We start from the raw sequence: 17,645 nt of genomic DNA, 5'->3' as shown, positions 1-17,645 counted from the left end.
GAGCATTTGGTGGCTAGATATTAAAAGTAATGAAATTTATATAATTGCAATCTGCATAAAAACGAACTTGAACTTTCCTTGAACTTTCCTATTATTGTGATTATTTTCTATGAAGATAGAAAGTTTCGCTTAGTATGTCTGAGTCCAGTTGAAATGTGCACCATTTTAGAAAATTCTCTTTTTGGGGGGAAGCTTTTGGTTCCTTTACGTGTACTTAAAGGACTGAAATACCCTTACAGGACCTAGAACTTTTTATTTTCCGTGAAAATATTCACAAATATTGTATTACTTTTTCTATCTTCCACTTAAAAATTTAGAATTGAACTTTAAATTTCTTTATGTCTTTGTGAAATAAAGAACTTAAGTGGAAGATTTTTATTTTCTCTGGATAAATTAGAATTGAATTGTGTTCTTTGGTAAAATTCAGTAGGGAACTTGAACTTTCCTTGACTTCGTTGAGAAAATTTTAAATTGAACTTTAAATTTTTTCATCTATTTGAGAAAAGTCGGAACTGAATTTAATAAAATTTATAATTAAAGTGAAACTTTCTATCTTCATAGAAAATAATCACAATAATAGTATAACTTTTCCTATCTTCTATGGAAAAATTAGAACTGAACTTTAAATTTTTTATGTGTTGGTGAACTTAAAACTGACGTGGAAGCTTCACCTACGAAATACTAAGAAACCTTAGCTCAGAAAAGTCTGAAATACCCAACTACTCATCCCAAACTAGAATTTCCAGTCAAATGAGCCTTCTTAGGATATTTTGGTACAACTAGGTCGATAGACCAAAAATATTTAAATTCTTGATTATGTAATTCAGTCACTTTTACAGAAACTGTACATTTTTGTTACCAAATTCTGGTCTAGATTTCATTTTTACAGAAACTGTACATTTTTCTTACCAAATTTTGGTCTAGATTTACCTTTGATTAGGGAAGCTGTAAGAAAACTTGCTAGTTCGAAGTTCTTTGGTAAAATTCAGTAGGGAACTTGAACTTTCCTTGACTTCGTTGAGAAAATTTTAAATTGAACTAGAACTTTTTATCTTCCGTGAAAATATTTACAAGTATGGTATTACTTTTTCTATCTTCCACCGAAAAAATAATAATTGAACTTTAAATTTCTTTATGCCTTTGTGAAATAAAGAACTTAAGTGGAAGATTTTTATTTTCTCTGGATAAATTAGAATTGAATTGTGTTCTTTGGTAAAATTCAGTAGGGAACTTGAACTTTCCTTGACTTCGTTGAGAAAATTTTAAATTGAACTTCAAATTTTTTCATCTCTTTGAGAAAAGTCGGAACTGAATTTAAGAAAATTTAGAATTAAAGTGAAACTTTCTATCTTCATAGAAAATAATCACAATAATAGTATAACTTTACCTATCTTCTATGGAAAAATTAGAACTGAACTTTAAATTTTTTATGTGTTGGTGAACTTAAAACTGACGTGTAAGCTTCAACTACGAAATACTAAGAAACCTTAGCTCAGAAAAGTCTGAAATATCCAACTACTCATCCCAAACTAGAATTTACAGTCAAATGAGCCCTCTTAGGATATTTTGGTACCACTAGGTCTATAGACCAAAAATATTTTGAATACACACACTCAAAAACTCACACATACACACACACACAGAAACTTAAAAACACACATAAAAAATTACACACACACTCACACACAAAAACTTACACACACACACAAAAACTTACACAAACACAAAAACATCTTTGCTAGAAAACTACTCTACGTGAACCTAGATCAACCCAAGAAAAAAGTTTTTGTCACTCTAATAAGTTTATCGCTAGACATAGCCTTACAGAAAATTTAAGTTTGAACAATTATTCGTTATTATTTCACCTCATGTTTGATTTAGTCTAGTAGCTCTTTACTTTTAGTTGAAAAATGTCCTCTTGTGGGTTGTGGAAAAAAAAAGTTTTTTGTCACTCTAATAAGTCTATCGCGTAAGGAACAACACCGCTGAATCTGAAGGTCTGATTTACATTCAGATTTATTGACTTTTGGGGGGGGGGTGTTTCTCCTTTTTCGAAAATCAGGCTCCCTGTTTTCAAAATCCCTTTTTCTTCTGAGGCTTGGAGCATTTGGTGGCTAGATATTAAACGTAATGAAATTTATATAATTGCAATCTGCATAAAAACGAACTTGAACTTTCCTTGACTTCGTTGAGAAAATTTTAAATTGAACTTTAAAGTTTTTCATCTCTTTGAGAAAAGTCGGAACTGAATTTAAGAAAATTTAGAATTAAAGTGAAACTTTCTATCTTCATAGAAAATAATCACAATAATAGTATAACTTTTCCTATCTTCTATGGAAAAATTAGAACTGAACTTTAAATTTTTTATGTGTTGGTGAACTTAAAACTGACATGGAAGCTTCACCTACGAAATACTAAGAAACCTTAGCTCAGAAAAGTCTGAAATATCCAACTACTTATCCCAAACTAGAATTTCTAGTCAAATGAGCCCTCTTAGGATATTTTGGTACCACTAGGTCAATAGACCAAAAATATTTAAATTCTTGATTATGTAATTCAGTCACTTTTACAGAAACTGTACATTTTTGTTACCAAACATTAAACAAAAAATTAGCAAAAATAACATCAAATAATCTACCAATCGTGAAACTGCCACAAATCAGCCTCGATAAATAAATGAAACCCAAAATGAACAGAAATTACAATAATTAACCAAGTCAAACTCAAAACGAGCAGAAATCACTCTAATAAGTCTATCGCGTAAGGAACAACATCGCTGAATCTGAAGGTCTGATTTACATTCAGATTTATTGACTTTTTGGGGGATGTTTCTCCCTTTTCGAAAATCAGGCTCCCTGTTTTCAAAATCCCTTTTTCTTCTGAGGCTTGGAGCATTTGGTGGCTAGATATTAAACGTAATGAAATTTATATAATTGCAATCTGCATAAAAATCCAATTCTTGTTAATTGTTATCAAAATTCCATTTTTGAGTTTTGGTTACAATTGAGCTAAGTCGCTCCTTCATTACAATTTAACACTATGAACTATTTGATAAAACATATTGGGCTAACGTCCTATTTTTAATTAATCCTGTAGCAAGCCGGAGTTTTTGAAGCACGATTCACGCTATTAAAGCTTAGTTATATAATTTCAATCTGCATAAAAACCCAATTCTTGTCAATTGTTATCAAAATTCCATTTTTGAGTTTTGGTTACAATTGAGCTAAGTCGCTCCTTTATTACAATTTAACACTATGAACTATTTGATAAAACTTATTGGGCTAACGTCCTATTTTTAATTAATCCTCTAGCAAGCCGGAGTTTTTGAAGCACGATTCACGCTATTAAAGCTTAGTATTTCTGAGTCCAGTTGAAATGTGCACCATTTTAGAAAATTCTCTTTTTTGAGGAAGCTTTTGATTCCTTTACGTGTACGTAATGGACTGAGATACCCTTACAGGCGTCTTCTTTTCTTCGATATATTTGCTTATTTGGTTATTCAGCGTAAGCAGCGAATTTATGGCAAATCCAGGGAAGAATTTTTTTTTGAAACGCTTTCTGGGTTTCATTACGAAAGTGACGTTCCTCGCAAAAACACAAGTTGTTCCTACAAAAGGAGTTTCGTTCTTAATTAGAAAAAAAACACTTTTTCCACAAAATAAGTTTTTCAAAGAAAAGTAAAGAACTCCATTAAACAAAAAATTAGCAAAAATAACATCAAATAATCTACCAATCGTGAAACTGCCACAAATCAGCATCGATAAATAAATGAAACCCAAAATGAACAGAAATTACAATAATTAACTGATTCAAACTCAAAACGAGCAGAAATGATTTTAATAGTATAACTTTTCATTTATTATTACAGCTTCCCTAATCAAAGGTAAATCTAGACCAGAATTTGGTAAGAAAAATATACAGTTTCTGTAAAAATGAAATCTAGACCAGAATTTTGTAACAAAAATGTACAGTTTCTGTAAAAGTGACTGAATTACATAATAAAGAATTTCCATAGGTTTAATAATTTGAATCAGACATTTTAAGGGTATCGAGTGTTCCTATCAAATTGATCCTAAGACTTAAATTACTTCATCAGATACGATGGGGCTTTAAGGTGAAATTTGACTCGCATATTCTTGAGATATTAAGCGTTTGAATCTGATAAGAAGAGCGAGACTTATAGGTATAGTATGAAATACCTTCAAAATGGGATGATATACATTCAGTTCCTTCTTACAATTTGGAAGATGAATGGGGAATGCTGCAAATAGACGCTTTTATTTCGCTAAACTTGATGAGCAGTTTTCTAACTTAACTTTATAGAAACTTCAATAGTTTAAACGAGATAATTTCAAATTTTTTATAGAAACTGCATTAGTTTAAACGAAAAGTAGTAAATGCAATTTAATTTTGATTTTGTAGTTGAGTCATTTTTATAGAAACTGCAATAGTTTAAACAAAATAATTTCAAATTTTTTATTGAAGCTGCATTAGTTTAAATGAAAAGTAGTAAATGCAATTTAATTTTGATTTTGTAATTCAGTCATTTTTATAGAAACTGCACATTTTTTGTTACCAAATTCTTGTCAGTTAACACTAAGCTGTAAATCGGGTAACTCTCTCACAGTAACAATAGGCTTAGCAGTGATTAAATCTCATTGTCGGTGACAATTTAATCAGATCAGAGTTGTGCAAAATGGAATATCTTTTTGCAAATTGAGTAAGCTTCTATTTCATAGACAAAATATTTGAATTCCTTTTATTCAAATCACCTATCAAGTTATCAAAAAAATAGAAATGATATAATAAAGCCTTAAAAAGTATTATAATGGAGGCTCAGGAGTCTTTGGGGCGCCGGGGACCCTTTGGGAGCCCAGAGAACCTTTGAGGACCGGGGGCTTCCTTCGGGGTTGGGCTGGAGGGATCGGAGCCCTTTGGGTTTGGCACATTTCCACCACGCGTTGCACAGTTGTGATATGCTAGGCAAAGTTCACCACGCTTGGCTGTGTATGTGTATGTGTGATCATAGGTTAGGTTAGCCTATGTACGCGCGCGTACAGTTGAATAAAATATGCAAAGTCGACATAACTCTATTTATGTTAAGAGTGATAACATTTTTGTGTTTGTGCTAACGAACTGTAAGTAAGGAGTGACACGACTCAATAGTAACCGAAACTCTAAAAACCAATATCCCTACTTCGGAAGTTTCAAGCTCCTATCTGCAAAAATGTGGAATTAATTTCTTGAAGTAATTGATACTTAATGAAGAAAAAGGTGAAAATTATAGGTTTTACACACACACACACACACAAAACAAAGTTCGCCCTCGCTTAGCATGCACTACCTAGTGTGCATCTTGGAGCACCACGCGATCTGTACAGTTCCAACCACATTTGGCACATTTCCACCACGCGTTGCACAGTTGTAATATGCTAGAAAAAGTTCACCACGCTTGGCTGTGTATGTGTATGTGTGATCATAGGTTAGGTTAGCCTATGTACGCGCGCGTACAGTTGAATAAAATATGCAAAGTCGACATAAATTTATTTCATTTTTTAAGGTTAATTTAGACGAGGTTACATGGCCCCGCCATGTAACCTCGTCTAAATTAACCTTAAAAAATGAAATAAATTTATGTCGACTTTGCATATTTTATTCAACTTTACGCGCGCGTACATAGGCTAACCTAACCTATGATCACACATACACATACACAGCCAAGCGTGGTGAACTTTGTCTAGCATATCACAACTGTGCAACGCGTGGTGGAAATGTGCCAAATGTGGTTGGAACTGTACAGATCGCGTGGTGCTCCAAGATGCACACTAGGTAGTGCATGCTAAGCGAGGGCGAACTTTGTTTTGTGTGTGTGTGTGTGTAAAACCTATAATTTTCACCTTTTTCTTCATTAAGTATCAATTACTTCAAGAAATTAATTCCACATTTTTGCAGATAGGAGCTTGAAACTTCCGAAGTAGGGATATTGGTTTTTAGAGTTTCGGTTACTATTGAGTCGTGTCACTCCTTACTTACAGTTCGTTAGCACAAACACAAAAATGTTATCACTCTTAACATAAATAAAGTTATGTCGACTTTGCATATTTTATTCAACTGTACGCGCGCGTACATAGGCTAACCTAACCTATGATCACACATACACATACACAGCCAAGCGTGGTGAACTTTGTCTAGCATATCACAACTGTGCAACGCGTGGTCGAAATGTGCCAAACCCAAAGGGCTCCGATCCCTCCACCCCAACCCCGAAGGAAGCCCCCGGTCCTCAAAGGTTCTCTGGGCTCCCAAAGGGTCCCCCGGCGCCCCAAAGACTCCTGAGCCTCCATTATAATACTTTTTAAGGCTTTATTATATCATTTCTATTTTTTTGATAACTTGATAGGTGATTTGAATAAAAGGAATTCAAATATTTTGTCTATGAAATAGAAGCTTATTCAATTTGCAAAAAGATATTCCATTTTGCACAACTCTGATCTGATTAAATTGTCACCGACAATGAGATTTAATCACTGCTAAGCCTATTGTTACTGTGAGAGACTTACCCGATTTACAGCTTAGTGTTAACTGACAAGAATTTGGTAACAAAAAATGTGCAGTTTATATAAAAATGACTGAATTACAAAATCAAAATTAAATTGCATTTACTACTTTTCATTTAAACTAATGCAGCTTCAATAAAAAATTTGAAATTATTTCGTTTAAACTATTGCAGTTTCTATTAAAATGACTGAACTACATAATCAAAATTAAATTGCATTTACTACTTTTCGTTTAAACTAATGCAGTTTCTATAAAAAAATTTGAAATTATCTCGTTTAAACTATTGAAGTTTCTATAAAGTAAAGTTAAAAAACTGCTCACCAAGTTTAGCGAAATAAAAGCGTCTATTTACAGCATTCCCCATTCATCTTCCAAATTGTAAGAAGGAACTGAATGTATATCATCCCATTTTGAAGGTATTTCATACTATACCTATAAGTCTCGCTATTCTTATCAGATTCAAACGCTTAATATCTCAAGAATATGCGAGTCAAATTTCACCTTAAAGCCCCAACGTATCTGATGAAGTAATTTAAGTCTTAGGATCAATTTCATAGGAACACTCGATACCCTTAAAATGTCTGATTCAAATTATTAAACCTATGGAAATTCTTGATTATGTAATTCAGTCACTTTTACAGAAACTGTACATATTTGTTACCAAATTCTGGTCTAGATTTCATTTTTACAGAAACTTTACATTTTTCTTACCAAATTCTGGTCTAGATTTACCTTTGATTAGGGAAGCTGTAATAATAAATGAAAAGTTATACTATTAAAATCATTTCTGCTCGTTTTGAGTTTGACTCAGTTAATTATTGTAATTTCTGTTCATTTTGGGTTTCATTTATTTATCAATGCTGATTTGTGGCAGTTTCATGATTGGTAGATATTTGATGTTATTTTTGCTAATTTTTTGTTTAATGGAGTTCTTTACTTTTCTTTGAAAAACTTATTTTGTGGAAAAAGTTTTTTTTTTTTCTAATTAAGAACGAAAATCCTTATGTGGGAACAACTTATGTTTTAGCGAGGAACGTCACTTTTGTAATGAGACCCCGAAAGCGTTTCAAAAAAAAATTCTTCCCTGGATGTTCCATAAATTTGCCGCTTACGCTGAATAACCAAATAAGCAAATATATCGAAGAAAACAAAACGCCTGTATGGGTAATTCAGTCCTTTACGTACACGTAAAGGAACCAGAAGCTTCCCCCAAAAAGAGAATTTTCTAAAATGGTGCACATTTCAACTGGACTCAGAAATACTAAGCTTTAATAGCGTGAATCGTGCTTCAAAAACTCCGGCTTGCTACAGGATTAATTAAAAATAGGACGTTAGCCCAATAAGTTTTATCAAATAGTTCATAGTGTTAAATTGTAATAAAGGAGCGAGTTAGCTCAATTGTAACCAAAACTCAAAAATGGAATTTTGATAACAATTGACAGGAATTGGGTTTTTATGCAGATTGAAATTATATAACTAAGCTTTAATAGCGTGAATCGTGCTTCAAAAACTCCGGCTTGCTACAGGATTAATTAAAAATAGGACGTTAGCCCAATAAGTTTTATCAAATAGTTCATAGTGTTAAATTGTAATGAAGGAGCGACTTAGCTCAATTGTAAGCAAAGCTCAAAAATGGAATTTTGATAACAATTAACAAGAATTGGGTTTTTATGCAGATTGCAATTATATAAATTTCATTACGTTTAATATCTAGCAACCAAATGCTCCGAGCCTCAGAAGAAAAGGGGATTTTGAAAACAGGGAGCCTGATTTTCGAAAAAGGGAGAAACACCCCCAAAAAGTCAATAAATCTGAATGTAAATCAGACCTTCAGATTCAGCGATGTTGTTCCTTACGCGATAGACTTATTAGAGTGATTTCTGCTCGTTTTGAGTTTGACTTGGTTAATTATTGTAATTTCTGTTCATTTTGGGTTTCATTTATTTATCGATGCTGATTTGTGGCAGTTTCACGATTGGTAGATTATTTGATGTTATTTTTGCTAATTTTTTGTTTAATGTTTGGTAACAAAAATGTAAAGTTTCTGTAAAAGTGACTGAATTACATAATCAAGAATTTAAATATTTTTGGTCTATCGACCTAGTGGTACCAAAATATCCTAAGAGGGCTCATTTGACTGGAAAGTCTAGTTTGGGATGAGTAGTTGGATATTTCAGACTTTTCTGAGCTAAGGTTTCTTAGTATTTCGTAGGTGAAGCTTCCACGTCAGTTTTAAGTTCACCAACACATAAAAAATTCAAAGTTCAGTTCTAATTTTTCCATAGAATATAGGAAAAGTTATACTATTATTGTGATTATTTTCTATGAAGATAGAAAGTTTCACTTTAATTCTAAATTTTCTTAAATTCAGTTCCGACTTTTTCCCAAAGAGATGAAAAACTTTAAAGTTCAATTTAAAATTTTCTCAACGAAGTCAAGGAAAGTTCAAGTTCGTTTTTATGCAGATTGCAATTATATAAATTTCATTACGTTTAATATCTAGCCACCAAATGCTCCACGCCTAAGAAGAAAAAGGGATTTTTAAAACTGGGAGCCTGATTTTCGAAAAAGGGATAAACACCCCCCCCCCCCAAAAAAAAAGTCAATAAATCTGAATGTAAATCAGACCTTCAGATTCGGCGGTGTTGTTCCTTACGCGATAGACTTATTAGAGTGACAAAAAATATTTTTTTTCCACAACCCACAAGAGGACATTTCTCAACTAAAAGTAAAGAGCTACTAGACTAAATCAAACATGTGGTGAAATAATAACGAATAATTGTTCAAACTTAAATTTTCTGTAAATCTATGTCTAGAGATAAACTTATTAGAGTGACAAAAACTTTTTTCTTGGGTTGATCTAGATTCACGTAGAGTAGTTTTCTAGCAAAGATGTTTTTGTGTTTGTATAAGTTTTTGTATTTGTTTCTAAATTTTTGTGTGTGTATGTATGTGTGTGTGTGTGTGTGTGTGTTTATATGTGTGTATGTGTATGTGTGTGAATGATTGTGTGTATGTTTGTGTGTGAGTGTGTGTGATTTTGATTTTGTTAGTGTGTGTTAGAGTGTCTTTGAGTTTGTATAAGTGTGTGTGTTTGTGTGTGTGTGTGTGTGTGTGTGTGTGTGTGTGTGTGTGTGTGTGTGTGTGTGTGTGTGTGTGTGTGTGTGTGTGTGTGTGTGTGTGTGTGTGTGTGTGTGTGTGTGTGTGTGTGTGTGTGTGTGTGTGTGTGTGTGTGTGTGTGTGTGTGTGTGTGTGTGTGTGTGTGTGTGTGTGTGTGTGTGTGTGTTTGTGTGTGTGTTTGTGAGTCTGTTTGTGTGTGTGTGTGTGTGTGTGTGTGTGTGTGTGTGTGTGTGTGTGTGTGTGTGTGTGTGTTTGTGTGTGTGTGTGTGTGTGTGTGTGTGTGTGTGTTTGTGTTTGTGTGTGTTTGTGTGTGTGTGTTTGTTTGTGTTTGTTTGTGTTTTTTTGTTTTTGTTTTTTTGTGTTTTTTTATTTGTGTGTAAGTTTTTGTGTGTGTGTAAGTTTCTGTGTGTGTGTATGTGTGAGTTTTTGCGTTTGTGTATTCAAAATATTTTTGGTCTATCGACCTAGTGGTACCAAAATATCCTAAGAGGGCTCATTTGACTGGAAATTCTAGTTTGGGATGAGTAGTTGGATATTTCAGACTTTTCTGAGCTAAGTTTCTTAGTATTTCATAGTTGAAGCTTCCACGTCAGTTTTAAGTTCACCAACACATAAATAATTTAAAGTTCAGTTCTAATTTTTCCATAGAAGATAGGAAAAGTTATACTATTATTGTGATTATTTTCTATGAAGATAGAAAGTTTCACTTTAATTATAAATTTTCTTAAATTCAGTTCCGACTTTTCTTAAAGAGATGAAAAAATTTAAAGTTCAATTTAAAATTTTCTCAACGAAGTCAAGGAAAGTTCAAGTTCCCTACTGAATTTTACCAAAGAACACAATTCAATTCTAATTTATCCAGAGAAAATAAAAATCTTCCACTTAAGTTCTTTATTTCACAAAGACATAAAGAAATTTAAAGTTCAATTCTAAATTTTTCAGTGGAAGATAGAAAAAGTAATACCATACTTGTGAATATTTTCACGGAAGATAAAAAGTTCTAGTTCAATTTTAAATTTTCTCAACGAAGTCAAGGAAAGTTCAAGTTCCCTACTGAATTTTACCAAAGAACTTCGAACTAGCAAGTTTTCTTACAGCTTCCCTAATCAAAGGTAAATCTAGACCAGAATTTGGTAAGAAAAATGTACAGTTTCTGTAAAAATGAAATCTAGACCAGAATTTGGTCACAAAAATGTACAGTTTCTGTAAAAGTGACTGAATTACATAATCAAGAATTTAAATATTTTTGGTCTATCGACCTAGTGGTAGCAAAATATGCTAAGAGGGCTCATTTGACTGGAAATTCTAGTTTGGGATGAGTAGTTGGATATTTCAGACTTTTCTGAGCTAAGGTTTCTTAGTATTTCGTAGGTGAAGCTTCCACGTCAGTTTTAAGTTCACCAACACATAAAAAATTTAAAGTTCAGTTCTAATTTTTCCATAGAAGATAGGAAAAGTTATACTATTATTGTGATTATTTTCTATGAAGATAGAAAGTTTCACTTTAATTCTAAATTTTCTTAAATTCAGTTCCGACTTTTCTTAAAGAGATGAAAAAATTTAAAGTTCAATTTAAAATTTTCTCAACGAAGTCAAGGAAAGTTCAAGTTCCCTACTGAATTTTACCAAAGAACACAATTCAATTCTAATTTATCCAGAGAAAATAAAAATCTTCCACTTAAGTTCTTTATTTCACAAAGACATAAAGAAATTTAAAGTTCAATTCTAAATTTTTCAGTGGAATATAGAAAAAGTAATACCATATTTGTGAATATTTTCATGGAAGATAAAAAGTTCTAGTTCCTATAAGGGTATTTCAGTCCTTTACGTACACGTAAAGGAACCAAAAGCTTCCCCCAAAAAGAGAATTTTCTAAAATGGTGCACATTTCAACTGGACTCAGAAATACTAAGCTTTAATAGCGTGAATCGTGCTTCAAAAACACCGGCTTGCTACAGGGTTAATTAAAAATAGGACGTTAGCCCAATAAGTTTTATCAAATAGTTCATAGTGTTAAATTATAATGAAGGAGCGACTTAGCTCAATTGTAACCAAAACTCAAAAATGGAATTTTGATAACAATTGACAAGAATTGGGTTTTTATGCAGATTGCAACTATATAAATTTCATTACGTTTAATATCTAGCCACCAAATGCTCCAAGCCTCAGAAGAAAAAGGGATTTTGAAAACAGGGAGCCTGATTTTCGAAAAAGGGATCCCCCCCGTGCAACTGAACCCCCCATGTAACTGAACCCCTGTATAACCGAAACCCCGTACAAATGAACCTCCGTGCTACTCGACCCCATTTAACTAATCCCCGTGTAACTGAATCCTCATGTAACTGAACCCTCGTGCAAGTCAACCCTCGTGCAACTCAACTCCCTCAAAACACTTTTCAGCCATTTCTTGTTAATTTTTTTATTTCTAAACTATTTAAAATTGACAACACTGTGCAAATCATCACTTGTGTATTATACAGTACACATTCATTCCATCTCCTCCAAAACACTTTTCGGTCATTTCTTGTTAAAATTATCCAATCGCTAATTACCCCTTTTTTTCTCCACCTTCAAATGTTCCTTTAGTCATTGCCCAGTTAACACTAAGGTGTAAATTGAGTAATCCTCTCGCAATAACAAACCAAACCAGATTATACCCACTTAACCAGATCAAAAATGGCGGTCACACTAACTTGATTAGTAATTGGACTTTCAGTCCTACATTCACGGGTTTCTGCAAAATGCTATGGACTTCATTGAAAAAATACCGGTTTAAAAAATAAAATAAAAAATAAACATGTATCCATGAGTTTGACCTCCAAAAAATCGATGTCACAATAGAAGACCCGTCTCTTTGAAAGGTGTAATGCCCTGTAGAAATGTTTACCTACCAGAAAAACCTGTTTGGTACGGGGGCGTCAGTAAAGTATAAGGTTCTACCAGAAAAACCTGTTTGGTACAGGGGCGTGTTAGAAGTATAATGTTCTACCAGAAAAACCTGTTTGGTACGGGGGCGTGTTAGAAGTATAATGTTGATTACTACTCCCGGGTATGGAGAAAAAAAACACATTGTGCCCACATCGTTCTTTACTTAGGCTGCGCTATTGCGCTGCCTATGATAAATAGTTCTTAAAAGTTTTTTTTAAAGCTTTATTGTAAAGAGTGAGGTTCTTAAAGGTTGGGGGGCCTTCATATATGTAATAAATTCTGTTTGCTTAAGTTTTAATGTTGCTCCTTGCTTTCAGTTGAAAAAACCTGTATTTTTTATTTAATTTATGATTATTTTTAAATAATGCTGGATAATGCAACTCCCCCTCTATAGAAAATTCCCTTCCCCCATGAAAAATTCCTCCTTGGTTAGATCCCCTAATTTAGCCCCCTAACTCCGCCCCCCAACCAGAAAAATACCCGGTGAAAACATCTGTATGCTTCTCGATAACCAATACTATACGTAAACAATGGGCAAAGTTCATAACTTGCAGCCCTTCTCCCGAGGACTGTGGTGGTTAGACACTAAAACTTTTGATTTTCAATCAAATGAGCCCTCTCCCAAATTTTTAGATCACTGGTTTGATATAATCATCCCTTGAAAAAAAAAATAAACAGGCATCCGTGATCTTTATTCTAGCAAAAATCCATAATTCCATATTTTTGTACATTGGAGCTTGAAACCTCTGCAGTAGGGTTTTCTGGTAGGTTGAATCTGATGGAGTATTTTGCATTAAGATTACTTGATATTTTAGGGGTGTTTTCCCCCTTTTTTTAAAAATTAGGCAAATTTTTTCAGGCTCGTAACTTTTGATGGGTACCATTAAATTTGATAAATATTACATATTTTGAATATTTTTGTTAACACAGAAAAAAAACAGTCAATATTTGAACGCTTTCAATTTAGTTTTGAGGGGCAGTAACACTTAGAAATAAAAAAAAAATTAAGGTAATGAAAAAGTAAGTCAAGTAAAGTGAAAGTATGCAAAAATGGATAAAAATAAAATAATTATAGGAAATGCACAAAACAATAGCCAACTTATGAAAAATAATATAGGAATACCTAGCATTCAGGTCTATTCAGCATTGGCGAAGCGTTGAACAGACGTGAACAATATCGATATATTTGAGCTTGGTTATCAAACACCAATATATTTAGAGCCTTCGGACTCTGTAATTATAAAAATTAAAGCATTATCAAAGTAGTTTGTTCAAAGTAGAGCATTGAAACTAAGACTGAGGAAATCAAACAAGAATTTCTAGTGCTGGGCGTTATTGAAAAAGGCTGTAAGTGTTTAACGTTGCTAAGTAATATTCGTATTGAAATTTGAATAACAAAACTTATATATTTGTCGGCTTTATACATCACAACTATAAGAACTTAAAGATTTTTCAAAGTGAACAACTATATCAATACTCCTGGAATAAAATAATAAAATACCGAAAAACACGCATCCGTTTTGGGGGAATATATAGTATTAAACATTTCTTATTATACTGGCTTCAGATATCAGCTCATGGATACTCAGACATAATCAATTTGAATGCGTATTTCCATTAGGATTAACCCCTTTTTAAGTTGTTTTCCTTCTTTTTCTATAATTATACAAACTTTTTCATGTACTAATAATTTGGGATGCTTAAATTAAAATTCAAAACACATACACATTTGGAATAAAAAGCGGACTCTTTGATTTAATGTTATCAATATTTAGGTTCTTGTGCTTTCGTTATAGATAAGGATCACTATTTACTTTTCATATATAATCGAACCATATAGAATAAACATTTGTGGAAAGCTTGAAAGAAGTCATTCAGTCACAACTTTGAACTCATATTGCCCCTATTAAAGATCAATACCTTTTGGCAGGCAGCCAACCATCAGACAACACACATTTTTTCCATGTTTTTTTTTTCTTACTCTTCTCACTTTCCGTTGGTCTCCTCATAATTGCTATATAGTCTCATATTTTTAGGGGGATGCCCCCCCCCCTCTGTGCACCCATGACTTCATCTTTCCTTTAAGCTTAAAGTTATTTACAAAATAAATAAATAAATATTTCTTACAATCTAACTTTTTAATATGCAAATTTTCTGTTGAAAATTATATTCAAATGAAAGTAAAAAGGGGCCTTTAAACTTGATGCAAATATTAGTCTGTATATGCGACTTTGAATATAACATTAAATAAAAAAAACAAGTTTTTCTAACTGAAAGTAAGAATTGACGTTAAAACTTAAAACGAACAGAAATTACTCCATATATGAAAGGGGCTGTCCCCTCCTCAACGCCTCGCTCTTTACGCTAAAGTTTTTTATTGTTTAAAAAAATAAGAGTTGTGAGAAAGTCAGACTTTAGCGTAAAGAGCTGGGCGTTGAAGAGGGGACAGCCCCTTTCATATATGGAGTAATTTCTGTTCGTTTTAAGTTTTAACGTCGCTTCTTAGTTTAAGTTAAAAAAAACTTGTTTTTTTATTTAATTTTTGAAGGTTTTTGAATTAATGTAGGTTTTGATTTTGGCTCACCGTACATAAATAATTAAAACAAAATTTGCATATTAATTTTACTTTCATTTGGTTAAACGGCTTTCTCGAAACTTGTTTAATTTTATTTACGAACGTTTTTATTAGTAATAGATATACGTAACTTACGAATTAACTTACGCAACGAACTTCTAGATTTATGTATTTTTAATACGTATATTAGGGGGCTCGTCCCCTAGTCAATACCTCGCTCTTTAAGCTGAAGTTCGAATTTTGTTCCAATTCTTTAAAAATGACCCCTTAATCACAAAGGCATTTATTTAGAATAAATAGCTCATATGAAAGTAGTAAGAAATCTTTGGCTTAAAGAGCGAGGTATTGACTAGTAGGTGAACCCAATCATACACGTTATATTTTCTGATCGTTTTAAGTTTTGATATTACTCCTTATTTTCAGTTGGAAAACTTTTTTTTTTATATTTAATTTCTGATCTTATTTTTTTAAATAATGCTGGGAAATCCGGCGCCCTTTTCATAGCAATGTTTCTTCCCTCATGAAAACTTCCTTCGTGGAAAGATCTTCCCAAATAACCCCCGAACCACCGATCCCCCTACTACCAGGAAAAATCCCCCCTGAAAACGTCTGTATACTTCCTATTAACCAATACTATATGTTAACATTGGGTAAAGTTCATAACTTTCAGCCCTCCCCCCGGGGACTTCGGGGGATTAAGTCATCCTAAAGGACATAGTTCTCATATTTTCAACCATGCTGAACAAAATGGCTATCTCAAAATTTTGATGAGGTGACTTTGGGAAACAAATCAGCGTGGGAGGGGGCCAAGTTGCCCTCCATTTTTTTTGGTCACTTAAAAATGGCACTAGAACTTTTAATTTCCGTTCGAACGAGTCCTCCCACGATATTCTACCACTGGGTCGATACTATCACCCATGAAAAAAACAAAACAAAACAAAAAAAACAAATAAACACGCATCTGTGATCTTTCTTCTGGCAAAAAATACCAAATTCCACATTTTTGTAGATAGGAGCTTGAAACCTTTACAATAGGGTTCTCTCATACGCTGAATATGATGGTGTGATTTTCATTCAGGTTCTATAACTTTTAGGAGGTCTTTCCCCCTTTTTTCGAAAATCAGCCAAATTGTCTCAGGCGCGTGACTTTTGATGGATAGGACTAAACTTGATGAAAGTTTATTTGAATTATATATTTTAATTCAGCTTTAAAATCTGATTCTTTTGATGTATCAATTGGTATCAAAAACCCGTTTTCTAGAGTTTCTGTTACCATTGAGCCGGGTCGCTCCTGACTTACAGTTCGTTACTACGAACTGTTTGATTAAGTTTGATGGCCGAGGCAATGAATAGATAATACAAAACTACAAAATCATTGGAGGCTGGCTCCATTCATTTAATTAGGGTTAATTTCTAGAAAAAATATTCAGCTAAACCCTCTTTCAAAAATAGTTCAACATTTTCCCATGTGAAAGCTTCTGCAAACCTTCCAAGCTGAAACGAAAGCCCAAATTTGGATGAAACTAAGCAATAACAGCATTTTTTTTATCTTCAGAGATTAAACAAGCGAAGAAGATAGATAGCTGCTCTGAACTTATGTGTTGAGAATTTTGCTTTAATTTTTCGGCCTATTTTTGTAACCTCAGTCGTCGCATTTCTTAAGCCATGGCCTAATTCCTTCAGCATAATTCAGAAATAGAATCTAAATTGCTTCATATTTTACCCGTTGTTCTATGTACTTGTTATTCTACTTTGAACCACTAAAAAGGTCGCAAAATAGTAATGGTTTATTTGTATAAATATTTCCGTTTGTTTAAATTTCATAAGCCACTTTTAAAGGTCATTTGAATTTCAATTGTTGTTTGTTTTTTGTTTTTTTGTTTTTGTCGTTTTTTTAAGCACCGATTAGTGTATCTTATATATTAACTGCAACGATTCAGCATTTTCTACCAAATCTATATAAAACCCGAATAACTATTTCCCTCGGTTCGACACGCTTTTCAGCCTGGTTCTTCGGCTCTCACATAGCGTAATTCCAATTTCGGACTTTTTTTTTTTTGGTAGAGATTTTGTACTTTACATGTATTCTCATGGTTCCAATGTTAACCGGCAAAAAATTTCTGTTTTTGCTTAGTAAGTTTGGCTTTTTAATTTTTTTTTTTTTTTTTAGTTCTTCTTTCGGTGCACCAAAACACAGTTACAAACAGCTATTTTGGCAAAAAGTGCTAAAAGTTCAGTTTAGAGTGCTTACAAATTGATACAAGATTTGTTTCTATCATGGATGATCTCCCTAACCTCATGTAAAGTAATTTGCCCTTAAAAAGTAACTGCTGAATTAATACCCATTTGAGTAATTCTTCTCGGTTTAAAGGGTATTCCATTATGTGCTAATGTAGGTACAATAGCGAATCAAGAATTTTGGAAAGAAAGTTAGGGGTGATACGTAAGTTAAACTGTATTCAAT

At 32.9% G+C, this 17,645-nt stretch overlaps 1 protein-coding gene across 1 annotated transcript in view; it reads left to right on the top strand.

Moving 5' to 3' along the window:
• LOC148953389 (calcitonin receptor-like) overlaps positions 1 to 17,645 on the top strand; it is a 332,084-nt gene that overhangs the window by 265,678 nt on the left and 48,761 nt on the right. The window lies entirely within an intron of this gene.

Source organism: Artemia sp. Qi Xiang Cuo, chromosome 4 (assembly GCF_049724085.1).
Source record: "Artemia sp. Qi Xiang Cuo chromosome 4, ASM4972408v1, whole genome shotgun sequence".
Taxonomy (NCBI): Eukaryota; Metazoa; Arthropoda; class Branchiopoda; order Anostraca; family Artemiidae; genus Artemia; species Artemia sp. Qi Xiang Cuo.
Note: the sequence above shows the minus strand (reverse complement) of the source record. Positions and strands in the feature narration are given on the sequence as shown.